Below are 7,868 nucleotides of genomic sequence, written 5' to 3'. Positions count from 1 at the left end.
ACTTGAGTGGAGACCTCCAGATAAAAAGGCCACCGGCCACGTCAAACATGAGGGCAGAGTCAGGAGATGGCAAGTGCTGAGACTTTGACGGGGGCCTGGAGAGAAGGCAGTCAGGGTGCAACGGGCAAGGTAGCAGGGGTGAGAAAGAAAAATCTTGGATAATGAGGCGAATCACAAACGGGAGCTCCCAGGCCACGTGGACACATTTCATTACCCTGCTCGAAGTGGGAAACTGCTGGGCCGTGTGAAGCCAAAGAGGCTAGTAATTTACTCATGCATCTCATTTACAAACCACTCTGACTTCCAGGAGGCTCGTGGGCAGGAATACAAGCAGGGAGTCCAGTTGGGGAGCTGTTTCAGTGTCCAGGTGAGGGACAGAGTGGCTTTCACTGCAGGTGGTGGAGGTGGTGAGAAGCGACTGCTGCTATCCAGTCGCCTCCAAGTCATGGCGACCCTACGCACAACAGAACAAAACACTGCCCCGTCCTGCACCATCTTCATGATCAAAGCACTATACCGGACAATATTCTCAGGTCATCCATAGGGCTTTCACTGACCGATTTTCCAAAGCAGATTGTAGGACCTTTTTTTTTTCTTTTCTTTTGAGGCGCCTCTGGGTGGACTTGAACCACCAACCTTTTGGTTAGTAGCCGAGCATGTTAACTGTTTACACCACCCAGGGACCCCATACAAGCTCTGATTACTTCTAAACGTGTAACCAAAACCAAACCCGTTGGTTGCCGTCAAGTCCATTCCAATGCTATAGGACAGAGTAGGATTGCCCCCCATAGAGATTCCAAGGAGCAGCTGGTGGATTCAAACCGCCGACCTCTTGGTTAGCAGCTGTAGCAGAGATAATTTGTTCTCAATGAATGTTGTTGTTGTGAGGTGCTGTGGAGTGAGTTCCATCTCATAGCGACCCAATTACAATGGAAGGAAACGCTGCCCAGTCCTGTGCCATCCTCACAATCATGATATGCTTGAGGCCATTTTTGCAGCCACTGTGTCAATCCATCTCCTTGAGGATCTTCCTCTTTTCCGCTGACCCTGTATGTTACCAAACATGAAGTCCTTCTCTGGGGACTGGCCCCTCCTGATAGCATGTCTTGCCAGCCTTGCTTCTAAGGAGCATTCTGGCAATATTTAGCCATTGTTCTGATTTTTTTTTTTTAATAGAGAAAGGAGGCTCATTTGAAGTCAAGTGGTTAGAGACATCAGTTCCGAGCCAGTGGTACCTCTGGGTGTTAGGAGATCTCGGCAGGCATCCCCATCACCTCAGGAAGTGTTCGCCACATGATGTACTGGGGCCATATGCGTCCCCACCACCTCGGGAAGTGTTTTCCACATGGTGTCCTGGGGCCATATGCACCCCCATCACCTCAGGAAGTGTTTTCCACATGGTGTCCTGGGGCCATAAGTGTCCCCATCACCTCGGGAAGTGTTTACCACATGGTGTTCTGGGGCCATATGCCTCCCCATCACCTCAGGAAATGTTTTCCCCATGCTGTCCTGGGGCCATATGCGTCCCCACCACCACAGGAAGTGTTTTCCACATGGTGTCCTGGGGCCGTATGCATCCCCATCACCTCAGGAAGTGTCTTCCACATGGTGTCTTTGGGCCATATGCATCCCCATCACCTCAGGAAGTGTTTTCCATATGGTGTCCTGGGGCCATAAGTGTCCCCATCACCTCGGGAAGTGTTTACCACATGGTGTCCTGGGGCCATATGTGTCCACACCACCTCAGGAAGTGTTTTCCACACGGTATCCTGGGGCCATATGTGTCCACATCACCTCGGGAAGTGTTTTCCACATGGTTTCCTGGGGCCATATGCGTCCCCACCACCTCGGAAAGTGTTTTCCACATTTTGTCCTGGGGCCATATGCGTCCCCATCACCTCGGGAAGTGTTTTCCACATGGTGTCCTGGGGCCATATGCGTCCCCACCACCTCGGGAAGTGTTTTCCACATTTTGTCCTGGGGCCATATGCGTCCCCATCACCTCAGGGAGTGTTTTCCACATGGTGTCCTGGGGCCATATGCGTCCCCACCACCTCAGGAAGTGTTTTCCACATGGTGTCCTGAGGCCATATGCGTCCCCATCACTTCAGGGAGTGTTTTCCACATGGTGTCCTGGAGCCATATGCGTCCCCACCACCTCAGGAAGTGTTTTCCACATGGTGTCCTGGGGCCATAAGTGTCCCCATCACATCAGGAAGTGTTTTCCACATGGTGTCCTGGAGCCATAAGGGTCCCCATCACTTCAGGAAGTGTTTTCTACATGGTCTCCTGGAGCCATATGCATCCCCAGCACCTCAGGAAGTGTTTTCCACATGGTGTCCTGGGGCCATATGCATCAGCACCCTCTGAGCATCTTGCTGACAAGGTAGGCTCCTGGTCCCACTTCCTGCCAGTCTTACTACTAGCAAACATGTGAGGTGATTATTTGGACCTTAAAGTTTGAGCACCCCTGATGAGGAATCCCTGCGTGGTGCAAAAACGATGAACGCGCTCAGGCCCTAACTAAAAGGTTGGAGGTTCGAGTCCACCCAGAGGTGCCTTGTAAGAAAGGCATGTCAACTCCTTGCGAAACATCAGCCATTGAAAGCCTACGGAGCACAGTTCTACCATGAAACACACGGGGTCGCCACGAGTCAGAGCTGGCTTGACAGTGACTGGTTTACCACTGATTATCCGGTTGCGATTTTCCAAATTGCAGGCACAAGTTTGAAGGAGATGAGGTTGCCCCTGGGTACAAGAGACCAGATTCTATCTTTGTGATAACCAGTAATGCTGGACTCCCTAACTTCATGCGGGAACTTCCTAGGTTGTCCAGACCACCAGTCTCTTGTCTTTCACAGAGAACTCTGACATGTGGACGTTAAATTATCAGACAAGCCCCAGCTGCAGGGCAGAAGTTCCAGTCCACCTGAAGGTCTGTGGATGTGGGAAAAGCTCCTAATCTCCCCCGGTCTCAGTTTGCACGTTGGAGGAGACAATCCATGAGACACTATATGCAAAACCACATTGTCAAGTGTAAAGGCCACACACTCTGTAAGTTATCAGTGGTTAACAAAGAGGCCCCTGGAACAGGACACACACTTGTCCCTCCCATCAGGCAGAAGCCATAAAACGAGACTCTGAGGAATATATACGTACAGCAAGGTCCCTCGGTGGCACAAACGTTTTTACTGGCTACCAACAGACAGGTTGGTGGTTTGAACCCACGCAGCAGCACCACAGAGGAAAGGCCTGGCGATCTGCTTCTGTAGAGATCACAACCAAGAATATCCTATGGAGAAGCTCTACTCTGCACACATGGGGTGGCCACGAGTCGGAATCAACTCGACAGCAGCTCACAGAAACAACGTATGCACATTGACTGTTGGTTACTCACAATTTCCATGAAAGAGAAAGACAAAGTAAATGGATTTCTACAAAAATGCCAGATATTCTGAATATAGGATCTGTTAAAGTAAATCAATGTAATCTTCACCAGAACTGCTCAGGGATAGCATTATTTTTTCTATTCAATAGGGAGAAATCACGTTTAGAAGGTCGCCCAGCTACAGAAGTTGAAGAATCCAAAAAACATGAAAATCCAAATCTTGTTTTTGCCACAATTTCAGGTTAACACTAGAAGCATAATTTGGTTATTATATTCTAAATTCCTTTTTAAAAAATTAAGTTAATTTAACATGCTCCTTGCATGCATCAACCGAGAAAGATCTTAAATTGATTCTTCTAAATGGTCAAGCACCCTTTTTCGTATTGTTTAATGACATGCTCATATAATATTATAAGTGTGACTGAGTTCTTAAAACGCATTTCATAATTTATACGGCGGCTTGTCAACACCAGTAGGCTTAAAATAAACGAGCTGCAGACACTCCTCTCAAGTGTTTATAAAATATTTTTAGTATTGATGGTCATAAAACACTAGGCAATTTTTTGTGTCATCGTATTTCAAGCACAGTGTCCAGTGCATGACCAACATAAAAAAGTACATGTGAATCGAACTTTCTATTTTGCAAGCTAGGAAAGAAAACACAGGACCGCGTTTCCTATTGGTTTTTCTATTCAAGACCTGTGTTACAAATCCCGAGCCAAAGGTAACCCACAGCGTTTAATCACGACCAGCCGGGTGCACACATCACAGCGTTGCCGCAGCTCCTTGCCTTGACTGATGCTAGGCTTGCTTACGATGTAAACCTTTGTTCTGTGCCCCAGGGTACAGGATCTGGCCACATTCTTATTGATTCATTTTAATATGCATTTGGGGATAAACATATTTAATATACTTTATTGGATGTTTATCAATTTATAATAAAACAGTATTTAAAAATATGTGTCTTAACATTCTACATATTATATGATTAAAATACCTCTACGTGCAGGCAGGAAACTCTGGTGGCGCAGTGGTTAAGAGCTCAGCTGCTAACCAAAAGGTTGGCAGCTGGAATCCACCAGCTGCTCCTTGGAAACCCTGTGGGGCAGTTCTACTCTGTCCTGTAGGGTCGCTATGAGTCAGAATTGACGGCAATGGATTTTTGGCTTATGGGTGCGTATATTCGTGATATGAGTGTGTTGGAGCCCTGGTGGCGCAGTGGTTAAGAGCTCATGCTTCTAACCAAAAGGCTGGCAGTTTGAATCCACTAGCTGCTCCTTGGAAACCCTATGGGGGCAGTTCTACTCTGTCCTATAGGGTCACTACGAGGCGGAATCGATTCAACGACAACAGGTTTGGGTGTTTTGTATATATACGTATACATAGATATCCCAAACCAGTTGCCATCAAGTCAATTCCAACTCACGGCAACCCCATGTGTGTCGGAGTAGAACTGTGCTCCATACGGCTTTCGACAGCTGGTTGGCTGATTTCTCAGCAGTAGTTTTTAGATCGCCAGGCCTTTCTTTCGAGGCACCTCTGGGTGGACTTGAGACGCCAACCTTTTGATTAGCAGCCGACTGCATTAACTGTTTGTACTACCCAGAGACGGACTCTCTCTCTCTATATGTATATATATATATCTCAATGATTATCTATAAATATATATATACATATATGTGTGATTTATATATTTATGTAGAATATAAAATTGTGAATATCCAGTATATGCGTGTTTGTGTGTGTATATATATATAAAAAACCTCAGTGCCGTATATATATGTAATATGTATATATTCCAAAACCTAAACCAAATCCATTGCCATCAAGTCAATTACGACTCATAGCGACCTTACAGGTCAAAGCAGAACTGTCCCACAGGGTTTCCAAGGAGTGGCTGGTGGATTCGAACTGCAGACCTTTTGGTTAGTAACCAGAGCTCTTAAGCACAATGCCACCAGCGTTTCCACATGTATTAGCGATTTAAAAAAAGTATGCTACACCAGGAAAGTATAGCTAATATTTTCATGTAATCTAAATGACTAAATGCATTCATATCAAAGTCCACCAATTTTTTTAAACCAAAGTAAAATAGATCTCTTTACTAGAGTCTTTTTATTTGCTTCTTTTTTTTTATGGTAAATATATAGGCAACAGAACACTTGCCATTGCAAAATCGTTCACATGTACTTTGTCAGTGGCATTAGTGGCATTTTTATCACGTTGTTCAACCATCTTCACCATTATTTTCAACATTTAACACTAAGATTTTATGGCTAGATGGTGGAGTTTCAACAGCCAAAACTGTATACATGACAACTCATTTGAAGACTTGCCATTTAAATCAATAAATAGTAACAACACTGCAACCCAAGAATTTAAAAGTTATCTATCAGATTAAACTTTAATTCATTTATTACATAGCAAACATTCACCAGGAAAAGGTTAATGCTTCTTTGGTGAACTGTACAATGTTTAAAATCTAATAAGACGTAATAAAAGGATAATTTACAAACAAGAGAATTAATTTCTAGTAGCTGTTTATCTGTTTGGATCGCCAGTGGCTCTCCGAAGTCAGGAAAAGGCATGATAACCTGGAGCAGAGAAAGACAAACGTACCTCCTCCATCACGGTTTTTATTACCTGCTTTCCCCCCTGAGGAGGACATGAGGGATGAATGAACTCAGCTTCTATCACTGATTCATTGCTTCGAAAACAAGGGAGCAACTTCGGATGCTTCAAGAACAAATAAAAAGCAGAAGAGATTTTAAAGCGGTTTGTAGAGAAAGGCTGGAATAAAGCCACAGCTAAGAGTGGGCCCTCCTGGTGGTGGCCATCAGGATGAGAGGTGGGTGCCTTCCCAGAGGGGCGATGGGGTGGTTTTTAACTAAAGTATGATAAATATGCAGCCCGAGTTTTTTGGTATCGGTCGGAACCGACTTGACAGCACCTAACAACAGCAGCAACAGTTCAGGATGGCTGTGGGAAAACCAAGTAGAATGCTTAAAAAAACAAAAGCTGTTAAGTTGATTCTGACTTCTGGCAACCCCACGTGTGTCTGAGTAGAACTGTGCTCCATAGGGTTTTCAGTGGCTGATTTTTCAGGAGCAGATCACCAGGCCTTTGCTTCTGGGTAGACTCAAACCTCTAGCCTTCTGCTTAACATCCAGGTACGTTAATTGTTTGCACAACCCAGAAACTCCAGAACGTTAAATAAACCAAAAAACGAAACCCATTGCTGTCAATTCCTATTCATCATGACCCTACAGGACACAGCAGAACTACTCCACAGGGTTTCCAAGGAGCGGCTGGTGAATTCGAACTGCCAACCTTTTCGTTAGCAGCTGAACTTTTAACCACTTCGCCATCAGGGCTCCATTTACAACCCTGTGTGTGTGTGTGTATATATATGTTTTTGATTTTAGTTAGGGTGGCTATGAATCAGAATTCAACTCGATAGCAATGGATTTTGGTTTGGGTATAGATATAGGAGAGAGCCCTGGTGGCACAGTGGTTAAGCACTTGGCTGCTAACTGAAAGACAATGGTTCAAACCCACCAGCCACTCCTTGGGTGAAAGATGTGGCAGTCTGCTTCCACAAAGATTATAGCCTTGGAAACCTTATGATGCAGTTCTAATCTGTCCTTTAGGGTCACTTTGGGTCAGAATTGACTCAAATGCAACAGGTTTTTTTTTTTTTTTTTGGTATGGACATAGGAGTACCCTGGATGGTGTAACAACAAAAACTACCTGGCAGTGTATCTAGCTAAACACTGAAGGTAGTGGACTGGTAATGTTGAATTTGACCAAAAATCACCAGAAATTGGGCAGGCAGGGAGCCCCCAGGCACTTGGAACTTCATAAAAGTGGCAAGGGAGCCGTGATTGGACAACGTGAAGAAGAGGTGTCAGAAAGGTTGATGGAGACTGTAAAATCCCACCTGTATTAATTTCTCCCACAACCAACCCCAATGACAGTCACTGATAAAAATTAATTGAATCTTTTTTTAAAAAGGCACTTGCACAGATGGAAAAATGAACTTCCCAGGCTTGTCTTCAAGGATGCTCACAGCCTTTCAGGTGCAGAAAAGAAGAGCCATCGGGAGAAGCTGAAGGAGCCTCTAGAAGGACAAAAAAGGAAGGGTCTGAGCAGTGAAAATTAAACGCCCTGAAGGAGGAGCGGAGGGTTGGACTGCATGAAAGGAAGCTGAGAGGTCGAGGAGGCTTAGCTGGAGTGGAGGTGCTTGAAAAGATTCTAAGAGGAATTTTTCTCAGGCGGCTGAATGGATAGTCTCTAATTTGTTAGCTAATACACGCAGCGGAGGGTTCAGAAGGTATTACGGTGAGCTAAGGAAACTGGAATGGAAATAAAGTTCCCATTGCTTTCATGGTATGATTGCATCTTTAGAGACGACAATCCAAGAATTCAGGAACAGCCTGTCTTAAAAGGTAGTGCAATTTTTATCATCAAAAATAGCACA

This window comes from Loxodonta africana, chromosome Y, assembly GCF_030014295.1.
Source record: "Loxodonta africana isolate mLoxAfr1 chromosome Y, mLoxAfr1.hap2, whole genome shotgun sequence".
NCBI lineage: Eukaryota > Metazoa > Chordata > Mammalia > Proboscidea > Elephantidae > Loxodonta > Loxodonta africana.
Note: the sequence above shows the minus strand (reverse complement) of the source record.